This window comes from Bemisia tabaci, chromosome 2 (genome assembly GCF_918797505.1).
Source record: "Bemisia tabaci chromosome 2, PGI_BMITA_v3".
NCBI classification, from domain to species: domain Eukaryota; kingdom Metazoa; phylum Arthropoda; class Insecta; order Hemiptera; family Aleyrodidae; genus Bemisia; species Bemisia tabaci.
The window spans coordinates 51,990,937-52,015,009 of NC_092794.1; the positions used below are offsets into that span (position 1 = coordinate 51,990,937).

General features: G+C 39.9%; 1 protein-coding gene across 1 annotated transcript in view; it reads left to right on the forward strand.

Moving 5' to 3' along the window:
* The first annotated feature begins 14,126 nt into the window (after positions 1–14,126).
* Ptr (patched domain-containing protein) overlaps positions 14,127–24,073 on the forward strand; it is a 110,241-nt gene continuing 100,294 nt past the window's right edge. The window contains exon 1 of the mRNA XM_019046140.2: positions 14,127–14,490. The gene's annotated coding sequence lies outside the window, so the exon portion shown is untranslated. The remainder of the gene's footprint in view (positions 14,491–24,073) is intronic.

A 24,073-nucleotide genomic window follows, 5' to 3' on the forward strand; every position in this document is an offset into this window, starting at 1 on the left:
TTTTCTTCGCTTTCTACAGCCAGCTATATGATTTCCTGTAGCATTCTATAGCCGGCTATAAAAATTCTTATGGTATTTTAAAACGCAGCTCCTACTGCCAATTTTTACCAGGGAAACAACTCCTCTCTTTGCTCTAGCTGATATTTGGACCGAGTTTAACAGAAAGGAACCGAGCCACATCAGCTATTGCCAAATTTAAATGGGCAGTTAAAGTTTCTATGAGAGAACTTTTGTGCGGATTCCTTTAAAATTTTTAGGGAATTTGCCTCAAACTATGGAGAATTTTCACTGTTTGCATAAAAATCCGCACGACCGTTTTCATGTAAAAAATTAAATTGCTCAATTAAATTTGGCAATAGCTGATGTGGCTTGGTTCCTTTCTGTTTAACGCGGTCCATTTGCAACAGGTCCATTAAGACCCTCTATGGTGACGTCACGACCAATAGAGTCTACAAAGGCGTCCACTAGTGGCTGGGAGTGAAGATACCCCAGCATCCCGGCGCAAGCGCAGGCGTCCAGTTGGAGCTTCAACGACCCGGCCTTGCGTAATCGGGCAGACTCACTTGCATAATAAGCGTGCTTGTGTGTGTCAGTGTGTGAGCCGGAGGAACAGGAAGTGGTGGCCACTTGCCACCATGCAGTTATTCCGTTGCCGGGCCCAAGCACACGGGCCTCAGCCACCGGCCCGGCTCCTCGGCCAAAGCTCGACTTCCAATAGCTCCAAGTTCTAACGACCCAAACGCTAAGCCACCCCTTCACAGACAGCGCGCGACGCCAGGTTCGCGTTAGAGTACCTAGATTACCTATATACGGGAGAGTATTGCCATCTCAATCCTGCTACTGTAGATAAAGCGTGTGCCGCTCTCTGACTGGTCTGCGAGTTTTAGGCTATCAAGGAGCCCCAAAATTTGGCCCAATGTGAACAATATGAATTGAAGTTATGTCCATAAAAAACAATCTAGAACAAACAAGCCGCACGAGGAGAGAAAGATTAACCTAAAATTCATCTCATGGGAGTATAGGCTATGAGAATGTTTGTGTACATTGGGCCAACTTTGGGGCCTCATGAAGCCCATAACTGATGAACCAATCAGAGAACGGAACAGAGATGGCAATACTCTCCCGTATATAGGTACTCTAAGAGTACTCTAAGAGTACCTATATGGGGCGAATGGAAAAACTTCACATAGTTATCTTCTTTGTAAATAATAAGGGGAAATTTTGCCTTGATACCTTTATTTATAAGTTTATTCTCCTACGAGACCTTTCAATTACAAAAAATCATCATCAGGCAATACACACTATATCACATGTTAAATTGGTCACAAAAGTTTGGTTTACCAAAAAACAGGAAGAACGAAGGGGGTGGAGGGACTATGGGATTCCTTACACCCTAAACTAGCCTAGCCTATTTTATTTTAAAATTTTCGAGGAGTGTCGGCACCCAGTCCATTGGCGGATCCAGCAATTTGGCAACACCGGATTGCCTCCATTTAAACCTATGGAAAAGTATCGATTTTTGGAGGGGCCAGGTGCTCCGACAAGAATCGATTATTAAGCATAGGTTAAAATGGAGGAAATCCGTTGTTGCCAAATTGCTGGATCCGCCTCTGACCCAGTCGGGCGAATCTGCCGCGCGGGTAACTTCGTGCCGATCGAGGCTTGTGGAAACGTGGCTTCACTCCTGCCGGCGACTTGACACTTGCGCATTAGAACGGTTTCTACCAAAGCACACGGGGCATCTACCATCTACAAACAGAAATTACACCAAGTGCTGTGGCCAGGTTCGGCATGACGACCAGTCTGCGCATCATGAGATATGGCGGATGTGATGTCATTAAGAGTGTCGGAAGTTCCAAATTTTGCTCATATCGACTGTGAATTCCTGAACCTCGTATCTCGATTTGCGGCGTTGCAGACTTCTCGTCATCATTAACGATTTTGGTGGATAACTAAAGGACGTTCGACCCTTAAAAACACTAGTGGTTACCCCTTATTATATCATATTAATATTCCTATTTACCTAGGACGAAGAGGACATTTGTTGAGGAGAAGGTAGAGAGGAAAAAGAAGAAAAGAGAAAAGTCGATCGAAAGGATTCAGGTCGACTGCCACGGTAAATTCTGATAACTTAATCAATTTTATGAAATGATCAATAGACATAATTGCGGAGCACCTACACCTACAGCTACACCCAGGTTTTTTGCTAGTTATGTACATCCCCTCATCATAATTTTCAAGATGGCTAAGAAAAAAGTAAATTTTTAATATCTCATTACAAATACGTTGTTCCTTACCGCAAAATGCAACCTATCTGTGTCTAGTCTCTAGCCGTTCGCGCTATAAACCTGAGACCTTTGATTCAATGGTCAGTCGATGTCACTACCAAACAACAGGATATCGGACATATTGAAGAGGTGCGCTTGAAACCACTCCATTCTTCAAGCTGGCCCGTGGCGCGTTGAGCTTAAACGATTTTAAGGCTGACCTTCCAAGGTCAATTCAAAATGGACGAACACGCTCTCGTGTGTCCTGCGGCTGATTCTGACTCAACCTTGATCGAATACAGACGACATTTTCCGTCAAGGCAAATTCGAGGGTGCAGGTGTTCCACACCACCACTGGGACTTCCATTTGAATTATCCTTTGCAATCAGGAACTTTCTATCTGCGGCACATGCGTAAAAGCACCTGTCTGTATAGGGAAACTGATAGCGTATAAGTCGTTTCTAAAATGAGCCAGAAATAGTAGTTTCTTATCGCAAAAAATTTGAAGACGCTCGTTGCCTGTCAAACGCCTCTTGTACACGCTGTGTTGGAGTGTTTTTCTACACGATCAGCAAAAGCGCTCGAAGGCACTGACGGATTTTTCCGCATCATCTCATGCATAGCTATTAAATGCCAAGTGTTTATTGCTGGAATGACGGATCAATAAAACCACAGAAACTTGTAAATTTCCCCGATCGTAATGCAATTGCATTCGGAAGACTTGCCTCATAAATTCACTGACACTCTCTATAACTGAATGGCGGGAACAATACTCCCATGCTGATAGAAAAACGGCGTATGAACGGTAGGGCGTTGCCAAATTCCTTCCCATAAAATAGGAATTACTCGGCAGACATGTGACTTTTTTTCTTTGAATTTGTCGTCCAATTTTTACACACAATTCAATCTAGTTCTTTTGGAAATGTTGAGGAAAAATATGTGTAACTTCCATCAAAATTCGATATTTTATCACAGACAATTTGGCAACGTTAAAATGTGCTTATGGGGTTTCCCTTCAGCACGGCTGAACACCGTGCGAAGAAGTAGTGGCAATTAACACCCGTGGTTTATCAACGGTCGGGCGCGACAAGGCGAGATTTTAACCATAAATAGGAGTGCAGTTGTTCGACCATGACAAGGCAACATGTTTTGCCAGCATTACGAAGCATCGGACCGACAGCTGATCAGTCTATCATAGTCAATAGTAGTAACGTAATCGTATGATCGTAGAACTCTGCTATGGACTATCCCGACTCGGAAACGGAAGGGTCTCAGCAAGGGATAACGAGAGGGTTCCGTTCTATCGCATTTTCCAAAAAATGAAAATACTATTTGGACCGCGTTTAGCAGAGAGAAACCAAGGCACGTTAGCCATTGCTAAAAACTGGGATATTTCGTTTTTTACAAGAGGACATTTGTGCGAATTCCATAAAATTTTTAAGGAATACGTTCTATCTACTCTACAGAAAATTCACTGAAATTAGCACAAAAATCCGCAAAACCGTTTTCATGTAAAAAATTAAATTGCCCGATTACATTTGACAGTAGCTGATGTGGCTTGGTCCCTTTTTGCTTAACGCGGTCCAATTTTTCAGAGTAGCGGCTGGCTCTCTTGAAATTTATGGGCTAAATTCAGCAGGAAGGCGCCGAATCGCTAGTAGAAAAAAAAAAAAAAAGAAAAAAAAACTGATTAAAAGTGCACACGTTCAACTCGCACTACATGTCACGTTGTAGAATTTCTTCTCAGCTGTCAAATTTTCATCAGAAAAGTAGGTCCCATCGGTCCCATGTTGCCTTGAAAGTTTTACGAAACTTTCAATATTCCATGGCAAGGTTTCCAACAAGCTTTCAGCTAAAGCAAATCGTTGCTATATTCTAGTCAAATAAAATTCTATCCAAATGGACGTATTTGTACTAAAAGGAAGTATACTCAAACCCTAATCATTAGGTCGGTAATTTCTTTTTACAATTTAGGAATCATTTCTCCGGCTGTTATACCACGATCACGATACATTGTAGATACAGAGAGTTCTCCTAGAAATTCTCTATGATTGAATAAATGAATTACATACAAATTTAAAATGGATCGGTTTTTCCTTGGGAAAAGAGCGGAGCGCTAAAAGCAAAAAATGAAGCTTCTTTTCAATCACCTCTACTATTGGCTAGAGGATTGGCGGCGAAATCGGGACAAGTTTGAAATTCAAATGTAGGGCGGGAACTAAATAAAATTGCGGAAACAAAGTATTTTAGGTTGATTTTTGCCCAAATTCACTTACACACTCATATTTTTATAACTTTAGGTTAGTTTTGGTCCGTCGTCGACCGATTAATTTCATTTGGGAGTAACGGTCATCTACGACTGTAACGGCCTGTTTGAACCGGCAGAACCACCATGAGCAGAAGAAAAACTAACTTTATCTGAGATTACTGCCTGTTACCGAGCAAAAGTAGGTGTATTATAATAGGACGCAGTCCCAACTTTCTTAATATATTCGTTTTAGGCATTTAAAATACGTTTCGAAGAAGAAATGTGGAAAAATCAAGAGGACAAGTTCAAATCAAATTTCTGTTTGCCGCCATGGATTCCCGCGCTCATTTACACACTCACACAAGCACCCACCGCCAAACCAGGCTTCACTTTTTCCCCGTGCTTTTAGATACTGTCCGCTTGAAGTGGAGGTAAAGCCAGGAAAAGTTTGAGGAATTGCATTAACATATCAATTACATTGGTCAACGTTTTTTTTTTGTTGATTTTCCGAAGATTTGCCAACGGTTTCGGAGTAGATTTTTGGCGCTGATTCCGAAGATCACCTCCATTTATCTGTATCAGTGCGACTTATCCTGGGAAAGTTCGGAATTTTTCCGGAGAAATCGGAATTTTCCTTAAAAATCTAGCTTTTCCAGCAGAGTCAATCTTCCGGGAGAATCTGTGCACGATGGAAAAAAACCTAGGAATTTTTCGATTTCGTAGCCTAAGATACATAAGAAACCATGTATTGCACCCCTATTAAAATTTCCTTTCTTTTCCTAATGCCAAGGTTTTCCGGTCCAGTTTCATTAAAATCAATTAATTAGTTACCGAGATAGTGTTTTAAGCCACGGCCACCACCTTAGTTTTTCGAATCTTGGAAATTTGACTAAAATTCGAGTTCCTTATTCAAAAATACCCGCGGGTACCAAGTTTCGCGTAAATCGATTGATTAGACACTGAGATAGCATTATAGGCCATGTCCGCCATCTTGGATTTTCGAATTTTGAAAATTCGACTAAAAATTCAAGTTTCTCATTGAAAAATACCCCCGGGTACTAAGTTTCACTTTAATCGACTGATTAGGTGCTGAGATAGCATTTTAGGCCATGTCCGCCATCTTGGATTTTCGAATTTTGAAAATTCGACTAAAAATTCGAGTTTCCCATTCAAAAATACCCCCGGGTACCAAGTTTTGCGTAAATCGATTGATTAGGCGCTGAGATAGCATTTTAGGCCATGTCCGCCATCTTGGATTTTCGAATTTTGAAAATTCGACTAAAAATTCGAGTTCCCCATTGAAAAATACCTCCGTGTACCAAGTTTCACTTAAATCGGTCGAAAAGAGCGCCTACAGGGCTTAAACAAACAAGTCCCAATTGATTAGGCGCTGCGATAGCATTTTAGGTCATGTCCGCCATCTTGGATTTTCGAATTTTCAAAATTCGACTAAAAATTCGAGTTCCCCATTGAAAAATACCCCCGAGTACCAAGTTTCACTTCAATCGGTAGAAAAGAGCGCCTACAGGGCTTAATCAAGCAAGTCTCAGTTGTAACAGTTTTCCACTCTGTCCCACTAAACTGGGACATGGGACAGGATGGAAACATATGGGACAGGATGGAACGGGACAAGATGGAACGGGACAGGATGGAATAAGCTGTTTTTTAAGCTTATCTCTAACAGTAAAGACAATTTTGGTGTTTTTTTTCACGGAATATTTAGTAGCACATCCTAGAGGATCGGAATAAGAGAAAATTTTCCCTAACGCACACTTCGAAAGTATTTTACGAGCTGTTATTAGTGTGTGTGTGTATGCTTGACGCCCTGTTAGTTATCGTGTATAGCATTCTGTTTGGCATCGTTAATGGCGTTAATCTTGCACAAAAATTTGCGAATTTCAGAATTTTTGCCATCTACGACGTGTGAACTATTCAATCAAAACAAAAAAAGTCGTTTTTGGAAAAACCTCAACGTTACGGCAATCATTTAGAGCTTATTACATCGTTGCCATGTCTCTCCTGACTGTTGCTGACTGTTGCTCGGGACAATGATTCTAGCGCGTGAAAAAGTTATTGATGGAGCAAAAAATAAATTGACATATTTTTTTTCTCAAATTCAAAAGCATTACCTATCATCTCCGATAAAGTTTTCTTAAATAATCACTCTAGTTATGCTGCAACATCGATTTAAAGTCAAGAACCAGGCACGGGGGACACGCAAATTTGGGACAAATGTAGGCAATTTGCGCATTCAAAGTTCTCCTAAATTTTTATTTCAGTCCAAATAAAGTGGGAAATAGCATGTAATAGTCAACAATAGTGTGGAAAATGAGAAAAAAATTTGATCTGCCCATGTTTCTCAGATTATGACGATTAAAACAGCTGGGGACACCAGATTAGACGCTTATTTGAACTCACCCTGCTATACTCTCTATCCAAATGGACGTATTTCTACTAAAAGGAAATATGTAATACTCAAACCGTAATCATTAGTTCGGTAATTTCTTTTTATAATTTAGGAATCATGTTGTCCGACTGTTATACCACGATGCAATTCTATGTAGAGAGTTCTAGAAGAGATTCTCTATGATTGAATAAATGAATTACATACAAAAATTAAAACGCACTCCTGTTCTTCCTTGGGAGAGGAAGGTACAGGGGAGAAGCATCTCATCGATAACTATAACATGCACAACAACATCAAAAACACGTGTACACCTGTGGTAACGTTTAAAATCTCCTATTTTCTTTTCATTTTTGAAAAAGCAATTGAATATAATATTTCTTTGGAATTTTTCTCGAATAGGTTTGCATGTGTGAGGACGATGACCATACAATTCCAAGAAAAACTGTTTGATCATTTTTCCTTTAATATGCAGCAGATATATGCGCGAAAAGAGGCACAGTTCATCATAGCGCCTGGATGCAACTATTCGTGCTCCATGGATGTGCGTGTTGCGTACGAAAAATTGAAGGCGCCCTGACTTTTCTTACCCGAGCCGGAGTGCGCATGTTGCGCCAGGTTCTAATAACAACAACAAATGTGAAAATACCAAAGCAAGGATATCTAATACGGTCTTTGAAATTCTTCACTCGTTTTTCTTCTTTTCCTGAAAGTACTGCTGAATTTATTTTTACGCAACTTTTACAAATAATGTCAGAGAGACAAACGATATATTGAGCCAAACTTATGATCGGTCTATCTCCAGAAAGTGAAATGAGACACGATATCTGCATCGTTGCAAATAGATGTGCATATGGTTCGAAATATTTTTAAGTTTTCCTCAGAACTTTTTTATGTTTACTTCGATAGTCAAAGTGTGACACCGCGTATCTCCATTTGCGACGTTTAAGACTTCCTGTCATAATTTATTTTTTCGTTGTGAAACTATTCAACCTAATTTCTAAAAAAACCTCATTAAGTTTCCTTCAATCTTGGCAGAATATTCCGCATACATTTTTAGCTATATACTTGACTTGTTTCTCTATGAAAAAAATAAAATAGGATCACCGATTTTGAAACACTGAATGGAGGTATGTGGTTTCGCACTTTAGCCATTGACTTTCTTTTCCTCTGTATCTCTGCGTTGAGCACACCATGGCAACTGCGCGTATGACGAGGGATTTCTGGAATATCCTTTGCCGTCGCCAAAGAAGAACCGGCCAGCATGGAGCACATGACACACGCCGTGGTGCGGGTTGCCGAGTTTCACCCAGTATTACAAGTTTTAATGTCTGGGCGCGTGCAGACATGTTTCATTGGAAGGCTCTCTCCGTCAATCTGGCGCATAGTCAAGCCGGTCAGTTTGGTAACATTGACACACTTACGAAGTTATGAACACTCCTCCAAGACTCGCCGAAGCGCCTCTTGCCGGCGGCGAGACTCTCAAGAATACTTGAAAAAAAGGGGAGGAAAGGTCCATGAACTTTTCGGGAAAAAAGAATATCGCCTTTCCTGTCATTTGCAGGCTTAACAATCGAACCGTGAGGCGAGACAGCATATTCTATAGACCCCGTTGTAACACTCTAAGCAATCGATTTAAGGTGCACTATAGTGCCATCCAATGTAAAAACGCCGTGTCTCTATTTGATTTTTTTCATTTTTTTTTTCTGTGGAAAATGCTGTTTTACAAGAAAACCAACAAATACTCGTAGTCATTTTTTTTATTTTTATAAGCCAACTGTGGCATACTCTATGAGGCCTTGTGGACATTGGGTTTTTTGTGATAGAGCAGTATTTGTGAAAGTAAAATGTATAAAAGTTAGAGTGGAGTTATGGCGTTTTTGCTGAGGAGGGCAATATAATGAACTTGAGAACTCACATAGGCGAAAATGGACTATCAACTCGCCTTGATGGTTCAGAATTATGTATGGACTTAAATGAATCAGTTTTTTTCAAAAGGAAACAAGTCAATTTTTGCATGAGCCTTGGTTTGCATAAAAGGACATGCTAACCAAGACTCATCGAGGAATACTGCCGTGCTAAGGAAAAACGCTGTATGAACATTCGAGAGTTGCCAAATTTCCCTTGATAAAACATATATTTTTGACGACATTTATGCATCTTTTTCCTTGAAATTTTCAGATATTCTAAATTAAATTGCGTGCAAAATTGTCTGAAAATTTTGGACGATAAAATTCACAATTTTTCTAACAAATTCGGTTTTTATCGAGGGAAATTTGGGAACGTCTGAAGGCTTATACGGCGTTCTTCCCTAGCACGGCAGAATAGACCTGTTCTCTTTTGAAAACGATCGATTGAACAATGTTGTTGTTTTCAGTCTAATTTTCCCGGGATAATATCGCTCCATTCTGCCGTGCTAAGGAAGAACGTCGCATGAACATTCGAGAGTTGCCAAATTACCCTTGATAAAACAAGTATTTTTGACGACATTCATGCATATTTTTTCCCGACATTTTCAGAGGTATTAGATTAAATTGCGGACAAAATTGCCTGAAAATTTTGGAAAATAATATTCGCGATTTTCGCCGGTAAATTCGGTTTTTATCGGAGGAAACTTGGCAACGTCTGAAGGCTCATACGGCGTTCTTCCTTAGCACGGCAGAATTTCCTCTGCGTTCTCTTAGTCTATCGATTTGTCTATCAATCTCGATAATCAGCCCGCAGAAACGGAACCACCCATGTCCATACTCTAACTGTAAAGCTACTCCAAGATGAAGTAGTTACCGCGTGGAGCGATCCGTTCTAATGGAGCAGGGAGCCTCGGGCGCGCAGGGTCATCTCCGCACTCTTGGGGATGACCTTTCCATCAGTATACGCGCAGCGAATTTCAATCACAACATGATCTGAATCGATATTTATTTTATACTCGATACAAAGGAGGATGGTGTCAGCTCATCATTTTCTCAGATTGGTCCGGTAGATTTAATAGGTCGAGAGCACGTGGGCCACTATTTATCAGCTCGTTGACCTCATTTTAGGAGTCATAATTGGGATGGATTCTACTATAGAAACAGTTTATCTATTCCAGATTTTTCCGAAGAACCTTTCACATTTAACGGAAAACCAAGCAAAATTCCGACTTTAGATTTTGTGAGTATATTTTTCAAACTGATTACAATGGGCGCACGAGTCGTAAGACAGTAAGTTGGAACGTTTCTCAGCCGACGTCCATTAAAAAATGGTCGTTACCAGTGTTGCACCAAACAGCGTATCTATTGTTCCATTTTTCAAAGTATTAGATAGCATAGTTTTTCTTTAAAGAAGATCTTCTTCTCCCTTACTTGAAGTAACACTTGTGCTTGGATTTTACCTTTGAAGCGATCGCGTGAAGAAACCTCAGCGCGGCTCCACGGACAAAACCTCCAAAACCAATTGACAAGACCTTCAAAGGCAAAGGTAAACAAGATGGGATGCTTGTTGCCTCGAACTAGAACTTTGGCTCAGACACAGAGAATTCCTGTGGCTTAGCTCATGAAACCTAATTTGACTGCGAGTTTTATTTTTTACACTTCACGAGTGAATATGACTCGAGTTAAAAAACTTTCCGCAAGCCACGCATGAGCACTGATGTTAAATATACACATTTATGTTAAAAAGAGCTGTGTGCATGGTATATGCATGCCCTCTAGCTCCTTTTAATTTAAGTAATTTCTATGTAGTTCCTTTCAGCATCAATATGCTCTAATACACCAGCCGAGATAGACTTTTTTGGGGGTAAAAAGTTCAGAGAAGCAGAATCACACTCTTGTGCTAAGCGAAACTGCCGTATAAGCCTTCAAACGTTGCCAATTTACTTTCATGAATTACAAATTTTCAGAGAAGATCGCATATATTCACCCCTCCAAGAAATTCATCAGCGATTCAATCTAATGTACTTTTCCAAAAATTTAACAGAAAATTATTCACGAATTCTCTTAAAAAACGGACATAATTAAGTGGGGAAAATTTGGCAATATCCGAATATTCATACGGCATTTCCCTTAGCAAAGATTTTGGCTGTCTGCACAGAAGTTCGGTTCTTCGGACTGAAAACTTCGATTACCCCTGGCAAAAAGTGAAAACTTGAACTGAAAGAAAGTCACTGTATACAGAATTTTTGAATTTTTGAGAATTTTTTTCTTCTCCGTGATGTAAAAATTGTAAACCATGAATATTCCGTATATATATGCAGAACTTTCAAATATGCTGTGAATTCCTCATGAATGTCTTGATAGTGAAAGAGATTTTGAAGGGGATCTTTCCTCCCCTATGATGTTTACAGGGGCGAGGCGTGCTTCAGCTTCATCGATTACCGGTGGTTTCCCATCTGAAGGTATGGTAAAGAATCGATTATAAAGGTTTCGTTGTGAACACCCTTTTTATCGATCCTTTTCTATAAGTTTGAATGGCAGATCAATCGATTAATCACAAAGCCACTGGATGTTTAAGCGCCCCGGAAAAGCCTATAACTACGACACGACTGATAGTCTCGGCCTATCTCCTACTTTTTCGTCTGGACGCATAAGCTACAAAAGGAATAACAATATGAGAAAAAAACCCTAAGTCTACATTGTGAAACTATAAAAAAAAAGAAATGATTAAGACAGTCCAATCTAGGCACAGAGCTGCCATACTGAGGAAAAACGCCGTAAGGTCATTCAAATGTTGTCGAATTTCCTCTCAGAAAGTATTTATTTTTCAGGAAAGTTATAATTATTTTCCTTTGAATTTTTCAGACACTTTAAATCAAATTACGAACGAAATTCCCTGAAAAATCGGAAGAAAAATATTTTTAAATTTATCGACAAATTCGGGATTTGTCCAAGGAAATTTGTCAACGTCTAAAGGCTCATACGGCGTTCTTCCTCAGCACAACACAGAGGTCCTCGCACCCGTATTTTACCTGAGATTTGGGCCAAAAACCAATTAGTGGAGGGAGGAGAACCGGTCTTCTCACCCTCTTTTCAACTCTCTCCATGCTTTAATTTATGAAAGGGTCACCTTCCCTTCATTGAGACACAAAAAAGAAGTGGGATGTCTTTTCTTCTGTTTCAAAGCTTGTTGGAGGAGTGTGAAATCTAATTAACTCTCTTATCAGTCCCAGATTCCCTGTGGTCCTTGTAGTTCTAGGATCTCTGTGGCGTGTATTTTGACGCGATACATAAAAAAATTCTACGAAAAATGGAATCCAGAGTCTGTTGATAGGATGAAAATACGTTAAAAATATGAGAGTCAAGTGTATTTCATTTAAGGTGCAATGAACATTTCGTCGCTCTTCTGACGTAAAGGCGTATCCCAAACTCTACGTGAGCCCTGTTCTCCGTATACCGCTGCGCTTTCCGCGGCTCATGTGGAAATAAAGATGCGCCCTTACGTCAGAAGAGCGACGATTCTGTCGTTATCGTATCGTATCAAACTGGTCGCGACCCCGCACAGTGAGTTCGAAGTAAGTGGAAGTTAGTCTTTTAGACGTGTAAACCTAAAAAAAAAAAAACCTGTTAAAAAGCAAATATTTTACGATTTTAAATTATTGCATATTATTAAATACTTGAAATCACCACAAAATTGATTATATTAGAAAATTAAAAATACGTATTACATGTATATGTATGCATGTAACGGCATTACAAACTAAAGTCTTATGTCGAGGACATGGATACAAATTTTTCAGCTAAAAAGTTCCCACACGAAAAAAGAAAAACTTCGGCTCGGGTAGAAAGATAAAACCCTCAGCCCTGGGAACCGAATTCTGTCCAAGTGATCTAATTTTACGTTAGCCATAGACGCTTTTTAATGGTGACGTCCCTGACCGAGCCTGTGTAAATATGGGTGAATTGTGACGGCCGATAGAGGCAGCACATCAGCGATTGGCACAGCGCCTTGATGCAACTATTCGTGATCGAGGGATGACCATGCTGCGTGAACTCAAAATGAAGGCGCCAAGTAGACATGCGCGGCGCGCTCACACGTGTATGTGGAAGGCGGCAGAATGTTCCTCAGTTTAGAGGGCTGGTCACTAGTCCTTCAACATCGCAACTCCTTATCGGTTTCATTCTTGCCCATAGGACCGAAACATCTCACTAGCGACTTCTGAAGGCACATCCTACACGTCGCACACTGCACTCCGCAAACGCCTTCATTTTGCGTGCATGCAACACATCCAACCACTAGACACGAATAGTTGCATCCAAAGCGTTACTATCATCGTCCGTCACGAGCGTCCAAGCTGTTCTGCCGTGCTGAGGAACACCGTTCCAGCTTTCTGATGTTGCTAAATTTCCTTCGATAATACGTTCATTTTTAGGAAAAACATGAATATTTTCGACATTTTTAGAAACTGTAGGTTAAACTGCGAACAAAATTATCCGACAAATTGGAGGAAAAGTATTTGTAAGTTTACTGTAGGAAATTTGAGTTTTATCAAGGAAAATTCTGCAACGTTTGACGGGTCATGCGGCGTTTTTCCTCAGCGCAGCAGGATTGAGGAGCTTCGAGGAGGAGGTGCATCAGTGCAGTTTTTTTTTAAAAACTGAGGTATTAATGATTTCAACTAAAACATTAGTCTCGAAATAGATTTTTTGAAAAACGAAAAACCTCTAAAATCAAATTTTTAAGCATCAAACTTGAGTTTGAGATTTCTTTGACCATCAAGCTCTGTATACACTGAAAAAAATAGTATGCTGTTTTAGCACCTAGGATGTCAAAAAAGTGTCTTGTGATCCCAAAATGCTGCCTTTACTGCCCTCGCAGTTAACTTTACATACTACGAATGCAAATTCAACTGCGTGGGCAATCAAGGTAGCATTTCAGGATGACCAGACACATTTTTGACATCCTAGGTGCCAAAACAGCATACCATTTTTTTCGGTGTAATTTTGAAACTCTAGTCTTGAAATATCAAAAACTGCACTCATGCACCTTATCCTTCAAGCACCTGGATTGTCCCGACCTGGGCCCACAGTGCGGCGCGACGGCGACGCGGTGGTGGTCCGTAAGGAAGGGTGATCATGTGCGCATGTGTGCGTGGTTTCGAGCCGCTTGGGACTGACAATCAGAATGAAACCAGGCGAATGGCCACCACCGCCGCACCGCTAGCCGGCGCGGGAGCGGGGGGGGGGGGGTGGGGGGCGGCGAGGGATAGCGTAGCCGCGGCCGCGGCCGAACCAGGTAAACCTTTGCCTCGGCAGTAATTATCAATCTCTGCTCGAGACAAGACGGCAGTGTGAGTGCGGTGTTCTTGTTTACCTGTGACCTGCGATCGGTCTCTCGTCATCGCCAGTGATAGCCCGCAACCATGGTGTTACTCTGACCATCCCGAAAATCTCGACGAAAATGTTCCCCGACGCAGTGCCCGAGAGCCGAGTTCGTGTCGACATGAGTTCGTTCCTCGGATCCCTGTAGTTTAGCCCCCTCCGCGAGGTTTTTTACCCCGATTTTGGGGAGTGTTCAGTGCTGTTCTTTTAGTTCTTCAGTTTCCTTACCCGGATTTTCCGAAAGGATTTTAATCGCAGTTCCTCCTAGAATTTTTTAAGGTAAGCATACGACATGGAACACTGAATGTAGTTTTGAAACTGTTAAATTAGCAGCCCCGGCTAGGGGAGAATTTCAGCACTCTGGAGGACGGTTTGATGATCGACCCTTCAATTGATAAATTCTGGATTCGAGGACATTTTATCATGACGTCACATCACGCTGACGTATGGAAAGTATAAGAATTGATCGAGAGATACTTCAAAATTATCCCAAAAGTACGTTGACTCGCGTGATATTCACTAGAGACGAACTTTTGGAGTAATATCAAAATGCCTCTCGATCAAATCTCGTGTATGCGTGAATACCTGACGGCTGATGTACTCAGCGTGTTGTGATAATCAATAATTCTCGGATATAAAAACAGCAACAAAATGCCTAGAATTTAGAAATCGGGAAGAACCCTCCGATTTTTTTCACGTATGAACCTCCGGTTAGACTGCAAATAAGCGCAATGCACTTCTGTTAGTGTTCAAAGATTAGGTATGATTTCCTCGGTGTCTTTATCGAATCTTTTCATGAATGCCAAACTGAAGACTTAAAGACTGTTATGACGATAAGCAGAGATGAGAGTTATCCAGACGTCGCGTCGCTAGTGATTTCTTTCGTGTCCTCGAAGGCATCGGTCCCACACCTAAAATATTTCCTACGAGATTTTCCGGTCGGAATTTTTAGTTACTTGTGGCTTGTGAACTACGCGGCGTTACCCTGCACTGGGGCTAAAAAAAGTGAAAATATTTAATTCACATTCACAAAAATTACCATGCACGTGTCATTATCCCTGGTACTCCCGCTGTTCCGTAGGTATTGTTCTATAAAAATGTAATAATTGCTTCAGTGTAAGAATTTAAGGCACATCAAGCTTCCGCATACTACTGTTCAGATACATGTTTACACTTGAAAAAGAGCGCACAAAAATAGGACTCTAAAAACATCTGACCGAGTTAAGGCTAAAATTTTTACTGATCTACATATCTAAGTGCTGCATAATCACTCATTCTCATACAAATTTGTGCCAATATGAATTTCGTGTGCGACAAGAGTGAGCCATAAAACAGAAAAAAGTTCAACCTCCAAGTGAATGGCGGTTTCAACCACAGCACTACAAAAAATAAACTCTAAAATCCGATCATTACCGCATCTGTTTCGATTAGAATCATAAATACTGAAATGTCTTCGGACTCGCTCGAATATATGAAATCGTGTCGCTATTATTTCGTAAACCACACCCTTGAACATGGAAAACTAGTCGTAATTTTCAGTCTATAGAACGAGAGGTCTAAGGCTGTGATGACGGAAAAGTTGTCCAAAAAAGGATCAATTTAAAACTGCGTGATTACTTATGACTTTAATCGGAGAAATGAGGTATTTTTATAATTAGTCGGTTAGGTTGGCGTTCGCATTGAACCTTAATACTTGCAATTAGATTTTAAAATAAGAACCCTTCTATCCGTAAAAATTAAGACGAGCAAGTGCTCTTATTATCTTCAGGTTGATTATTGAAATTGATGGACAGAAAAGACAAAGAGAAAATGGAGTGACAGGTGCTTGATTGGGGTGGACAAGGAAGGAAAGTAATATGTAGATTACAAGCAATGCACGAGAGATGATAGAATTAGTTCATAATTTTCTCATTTTGTCTGTTAGGACCACCCGTATCAACTCATTAAATTGCTCCATAAGCTCTTCTTTGTCCATCGTTTTGTCTAAAAATGTCAATAGTCAGTCCGCAGGGGCACGAAGAGCCCGACCTCGTCATCCCTTTTACTCACCGGAGCATAACATTCCGTCAGTGCGCTTATTGTTGCTGCGGCAAAATAGCCAGAGTGCCTTCAAATTTTCGTGTATGCAACCTTGACATCCGCTAAGCACGAATAGTTGTATCCAGGCGTTAACATTAAGAGTAGCGTAAGGACGTCTAATAGACGAGGAATATCGATAAAAAGTTTGCCGCCCATGGTATTTTTTACAGGATGTTATTAAGGAGTTCGTGACTTGTCCTCAATTTTCCATCAGGAAAAATAAATAAAAATAAAAAAAAAAAAAAATGTTTAAAATGCCAATATATTGTGATGTACATCACCACAATTTATTTTATTTTCCCCGGGATTTTCTCTTAGCCTAACGTGAAAATTCACATTTCCCTTCCGTCCTGGTATTTAATTATTTATCAGAGTTAATGTATATCCTTTGCCCTTAACACCAAATAAGATTAAAAGCATACTCCAGCCTTACTTAATATTCAGCTTTTCTGTTTTCCGCCACGGTTACGGAAACTGATGAAATTAGACTCTGTTCCATTAAATCCTGCGATTCGATGGTTTTATAACAGTTTTTTCTTGAATAATTTATTTTCGTCTTTTCCGAGGCGCAAGAAAAGGAATTTGTACGCGGTAAAAGATCGAAATTTCAATCTGAGTAGATTGACGCACTGCACAACTATACATTTTATAATGTACAGAGGGGAGGTGTTTTCCGTTTCTCCTCACTTTTTTACTCTCTTCGCGTAGTGATTCACTTTCACATGGTGTTGGTATTTTTTTATAAAACTCATGAGTTGTGATACTATTTGTTGCCCAGATTAAAAGAAGGAGAAAAAAAATACGCGGAATCAAACAAAAGAGGAATGACCACATACTTTCCCGATTCCTTGATTTCGGCGTGTTATCCACTTTGTTTAGAGAACGCAAGGTGTTACATCGTTTGAGCGCTTTTGGACACTCCTTTTGCACTTATGCCGTACTAAGAAAAAACGCCGTATGAACACGTGTGCGTTGCTTCCAATTTCGATCAAAGAGGACTGTTGCATGGTGACCATCAGTCATCAACTGGTCTACTATGATCAGAATTTGCTCGGAATTTGATCGTGTATCCAGACCTGTTACAAGTCCTGTGAAATTTTCAAACAGATTCAACCAAAAATTTCCCCGTAAAAAATGAAAAGGCGTAAAAAAAAAAATTTTAAACGTCACATAGCGTTTGTGATACTTTGGCCGGAGGATGACGATATCCTCATCTGACCTAAAGTTAAAAGTCCCATCACATCCGAGTTTGTTAGACTATGGTTCAAGGAATCAAGTTGACGTATCCACCTCGGCATGGACAACTATAAGATGACGTCATTTTCTCCCTGGTTCGGGGCAGACAGATGATGTATGTGTTTCCCTCCTTGGCGCTTCTTTGTCCCGGTCTCGTGGTTGTGTTTGCTCTCTTTTGTTTACCTAGCGTGATTCATAGCGAGCGTATGCAGGAGGACAGGTAATAGAGAGATGGCGTTGTTTTTATGTTTTATCCGAACCGAGAGACCTCTTCCTAGACGCCGCGATGCTGGACTCGTCTCGTTGATTGTGCGACGGGGGAGAATTCAAGCGTGCTCGATCCCAAACCACTTAGCGGCCTCATAAAGTTTATGACAAACAAGAGGTGCCTCTTATTCTGCTGTGCGAAGGAAGAACGCCGTATGAGCCTTCGGACGTTGCCAAGTTTCCTCCGATAAAAACCGAAATTACTGGGAAAATTGTGAATATTATTTTCTCAAATTTTTAGGCAATTTTTTACACAATTTATTGTAAAATATCTGAAAATTTCATGGAAAAATATGCATTAATTTTGTCAAAAATACAGGTTTTATCAATGAAAATTTGGCAACTCCCGAATGTTCTTACGGCGTTCTTCCTTAGCACGGCAGTATTCGCCTGTGATTACTTTCCGGGAGCCTACGCACAATGTACACAATGTATGTCTGTGTTGAGGCGTGGAGCGAAAAATTTTCGCGGTACCCCTCGCTGGCGCACAGTAGATCGAGTCAGTGGGAAAGGTCGGCCAAAATTTGGAAACTTTAAAAGTTCATAACTCCGTTTATACGAAACCTTGAGGATGTATAAGTGGTTCCATTTGTTTCCATGTGAAATTTTCCTCTCAGAAGCACCCCTTAAATTGAAAAATGTGCCGAAATAAACATAAATATTTACATTTTTAGTAAAAAATTTCATGTCCGACCTCTCTAAATGGCTCGATCCACCGTGCGGCGGTTCATTCCTCCTCGTTGTAACCTATTCAAGCAGAAGTTACTGTCCGGGACTAAATACTTTTTTCATATCTAGGGTGATCCAAAAGCCCCCTCCCCGTGTTAAGTTTTGAAGGGTTGTACTTGGGGATTTCAAATTTTGGGTATATTCTTCGATCAATTAAAGCTACTTTTTTGAACTTTATATCGGAGCGCGCTAAGCGGAGAGGAACCAAGCCACAATAGCTATAGTACCAAATTTAATTGGGCGATTAAATTTTTTAAATGAAAACGGCTGTGCGGATTTTTATGCTAATTTCAGTGAATTTTCTGCATCGTACCAAGCAAATTTTTTAAAATTTTTAAAAGGAATCCGCACAAACGCTCTTTTGTAAAAAAAATAAATCGCCCAGTTAAATTTGGTAATAGTTGATGTGGCTTGGTTCCTTTTTGCTAAACAGGGTCCTACTATTTTTCTGAGAGGCGAATACACCCAAAATTTTAATCTTTTAGTACAACGGTTCAAAAGTTTCAGAAAGGGTTCGGACTTTTAGATCACAATGTATAATATTCTACGTATGATAGTGCTCTTTTCGATAGCCTAACCCGATAAAATACGAGAGGAGAGCTCCCGCTCTTCAATGTCAAGAAAAAAAACATTGTATGAGCCCTGGAATATTGCCAAACTACCTAGGATAAAGTGCGATTTTTGGGGGGAAACTTTTTAATTTTTTTCATTGAATTTTCTGGAAAATATATTTATAATTTAATCAAGCGTACGCAAGAATTTCGAAAAAAACTATTCATAAGTTCTCGTAAAAATGGTTCTTTCAGAGAGAGAATGTTGGGGAAATTCGAATTCTGATGCGACGTTTCCCATCGAACGGTAGTAAAACTTTGGCCTGCTCAGAAAGAGCACATTATATAGGAGGAAAATAGGCGTTTACTGTAGGTCGTTTTATTTTAAATTCTATCTCCATACGATGAAAGGAAAAGCATTGTGCCAAAATAAAACAAAATTGATATGTCACTGTGTGAAAACTGAGGATAAACACGTGGCCGGTATACAAGACGCCATGTAGTCGAGTCAAGGTCAAAGTCGATCTTCTCTGAGAGCCTATTCGTCATTTGCCCTATTGCATATTTTGTCGCGGAGAATTCTACCCGAGGCGTAGAATTTCACGGTTTACCGCTATTCTGCAGATCTTGTAAAAATTTGAGCTATTTGCGGGTTGAAAGAAAACGCGGGAACCTCCAGGGAGAACTCAGGAAAATGCAGATTTTTGGTTTATTTATACATAGTATAATTCTAGTCGTAAAAGTCGGTGAAATCATTTTTGCGGATAGTTATACACTCTAGAATATTTTCTGAGACGAGGATTATCACGTGGATCTGTCTAAATGCGGACTAGTTATGACGAATATTCTTGAAAAACTTGGATTGCCGGTGTATTTTTTAGAATTTGCTGCAAATATTGACAAATTTTTTGGTTTTTTTGCGGATAATCATTGAACACATTTTCTGCTAACTATCTGCGGATCTTTCGGTGTTCTCGCGGCGTACCTGATGGAAAGAGCCTGTCAAAAAGAGGATCTTCTTGTGCCCCTTTGTGGGGAACTCAGGGATTTTGCTCAAGTATTGCCTAAACAAATCCACTTGGAGAGACAATTTTAAAATGAGCTAGAGTTCAAAGCTCCTTTCGGCAATACAGCGCTGTAAAGTTTACATTTTTTTTTTTAAAAAATGTTATTTTCTAGTTTTTAGATTGAAAGAAATAACTCAACGTAGTTGATCCCGTTTTATTTTCTGAAGCACAAAATCATCAGTTGATATTACTTTGCCTCAAAAAATAAAAAAAAGTCAACTATAGTTGCTTTCTTAACCGAGGAACGTCAAAGTATTAGCATTTTTCAAAGATAAAAAATGTAAAATTTGAAAAGTTGTATTGCCAAAACAAGCTTATTACTCAAGCTATCACTTTTACCGGAGGACAGTCTTATCATTACGTTTCGTTCAAGTCACATTCGAAAAATATCCCGCAAAAATGGGGCAAAAAATAGGTGGAAAAGGGGGATAAAAAATAGTAACTTTAAATCAGTGTATTTAAACGAGCTTTAAAAAGCTTCTCTAAACGAGCTTTATATTTAAGGTTCTAAGGTTATAAGGTAAGGTTCGGTTAAACCTAAAACTTTAACCGAAGGATTGCCATATCGTTAGGTTTCGTTCAGGCTAAATTTGAGTAAAATCCCTGAGCTTCCCGAAAAGGAGCACAAAAAGTCTCTTTTTTAGACAGGCTTTTTGAAAAGACGTGGCTCCGAGCGAGCAGACAATAGTCGGCTAGAGAGGAGCGAGGCTTCAAGTCTCATTCACAACGATCATCATGTGATTGGAGAGTAGTCCGACGAACGCAACGAACCGGCCGACGCGACGCGACGTGACGGCGACGTGCGGCGACGCCGACGAGCAACCGTTTAGCAGACTCTTATATTGGCGCATCCTCATTCCTCATCGGGAGGGATCCCTCGTTTCGTTTCGGCCGGAGCCGAGACCGGGGACCCGGGGTCATTCGGTTCGGGTCACCGGTGCCACCGGGCTACCGCACCGCGCAGGGCGTCCCCGGCCTATTGCGCGGAGCGGCTAATCCCGCCGACGACCCCACGCCACGCGTCGTGATACGTCGCCGACGCCGCACAGTGGATCGAGCCACTCGGAGAGGTCGGTCATGAAATTTTTAACTAAAACTGCAAAGTTCGATGTTTATTTCGTCACATTTTAAATTTAAAGGGGTGGTTCCAGAAGAAAATTTCACGAGAAAACCAATGAAACCACTTCTAAAACCTCAAAGTTTTGTATAAACGGAGTTATAAGTTTTCAAAGTTTCTAAATTGTGTCTGACCATTCCCATTGATGCATGCCACTGGGAGAGGTCAGACATTTGGACACTTTAAAAGCTTTTAACTCCGTTTATGCGAAACTTTAAGGTTCTAAAAGGTTTTCCATTGGTTTCCTCGTACAAGTTTTTACTTGGTGCACCCTTAGAAGTTCAAAATGTGACGAAATAAACGTGAAAATTTGCAGTTTCAGTCAAAAATTTCATATCCGACCTCTCCAAGGGACTCGATCCACTGTCTGTCGCACAATGTAACAAGTCTATGGGAGAAGTGGGACAAAATTTGGAAACTTTAAAAGCTTACAACTCCGTTAATACAAAACGCTAAGGTTTAAAATTTGATTCAAATGGTTTTCTTGTAAAATCTCCCTCGAGAAACACCCCTGAAAATTTAAAATTTGACGAAGTAAACGTCGAAATTTGCAGTTTTAGTGAAACAATACCTGTTCGATCTTTTCCATTGACTCAATCCACTGTGTTTGTTCCAACTGAAAGTTTTTAAAATGTGAGGAGCTGGGAAGAAGGCAAGAAATGTCGGGCAAACTGACGAGTATCATGTAGCTTACCTCAAGATGATCCTGGTTCAATCATCTACTCAGGATACAGAGTTTTCTCAGCCGTGATCTAAGTAAAGAACTGGTTTTAATCAACTCCTTGAGCTCCCTGTGTTTCGAGTTTTGTCTCACGGGCATGAAATTCGATCCAATCTCCTCCAATATTTTAAGTCCATGAGGTTTTCGGAATGGATAAAATTAGGAGATTTTACATTGTTTAAATGTTCTGAAGAAAACTTAATAGTACACATTTCAATAGTGACGATATTCAAAAAAAAAAAAAACAAAAAAAAAAACAAAAAAAAAAACACCATAATGCCATGAAATACAATGAACGTAAGCAAAAGAGAAAAAAAATCGCCCACATCCTTTGTGCAGTTGTAAATTTTATATTGTTTTTCGTCTGAAAACTTTATGATCACGGAAATAACTCTCATTTAAACGGAACGCGTAAAAATATTTGAGATTTTGTGAAACTCTAGACATTTTGTCAAATATGTCGTCTGTTGCTCGTAAGAATCGATCTTCATGACCTAGGAGCTGAAGCATGGGAGGAATAAAAATCTTTGTCACCTTCATGAGGAATTTTATACAATTAGGAAACGCGCGCGCACGTATAGCTCTATTGAAATCAAACGATTTAATGGGTTCTTAAACTAATTCCGGAAACGTTCGCAACATTCAGTGCGACTTCAAGGGAAGATAATAAAATGATTAAATAATAAAAAGTGCTTGCGCGGGCTAAAGAGATAAATGAGCTGAAACCGTGTATTGTCACGCTCCAAAAATTACTATCTCATACTGTACCGTGTTAAGAAAAAACGCCGTATGAGCCTTCTGGCGTTGCCAAATTTCCCCTGGGAAATCACTGATTTTCAGAAAAATTGTTGAATATTTTTCTACCAATATCTTAGATAATGTTGTTTGTAATTTGATCTAAAATTTCTGAAAATTTCAAGGAAAAATATTCATAATTTTCCTCAAAAATAAACATTTTATCGAAGGAAATTTGGCAACTCTCAAATGCTCATACGGCGTTCTTCCTTAGCACGGCAGTACTAACCTCTGGACTGCTCCTATAGCGTTAATGGAATGTTCATCAAAGACGGCTGTTTAATAGGGACTGAACGGACGTTGTATAGGAAACAGGAACTAACTTCATAGAAATAGTAGTATATACTAACAATGACGTATTTAGTCGGTAAGATGTGTTTTTTAACCTTACATAGGCCGTATTCTTCGTCATTTTTCCAACAGCCCCTTTCATTAGGAAGGCCTCATGGTTTACATCATAAATAAGGAGACCTTAATTTAAAAATAACATCATTAAAACTTGAAAGGACATCCAACACGAACTTGTAGAAAAATTAAACTTGATTACTTTAGACTTAAATCGTTGAGAGGGATTACAATCATTTTCTACTGAAAAAAAATTAAAATGAAATAAAAAAATGTATAACGCGCATTTTGAGGATTTCAGGGCACGTTCATCCATGCGTTTCTCAAAATCATGGAATATTTGTTTTATATTGTGTATTTTTTGCAGTGTCAAACGCAAGAATCTAATCTCAAAGTTACTCTGTTATTAAATGGACGTATTTTTGTTAAACGGAACTATGTGTATTATGACGTGAGCCCTGTTTTGCACATATTCTGATGGGTCTCAGAGCTCATGTCTGAATGCACATAGTTCCGTTTGATAGAAATACGTCCAAATGTTACTCGAGGCTCGTTAAATGTGTCTTTCTATGATGCTACTTTTAAGGCTCTCTTAATCAAGGTGTAAAGCATAGGACGGTGAAACTCCCAAACCACGTATCTCGGTGTGCAACGTTGCAGACTTCCTGATCGTTCATTTTTTCAGTAAAGGACTACTTAAAGTCAATTCTTGAAACTTCAGCATGATTTTTCTTCTCTGTGCGAGGCAAATTTTAATAGAACTTTCAGAAAAGATGTTCCTTTCTGCCTAACGGGGTCCAAATTACGAACAAAATTCTCTGAAAATTCGTATGAAAAATGCCACAAGTTTTTCTTGAAAATTCGTGATTTATCAACGGAGGTTCGGCAACGTCTAAAGGCTCATACGGCGTTTTTCCTTAGCACGGAAGAACAAAGTCCAGATTGATGCGTAGAG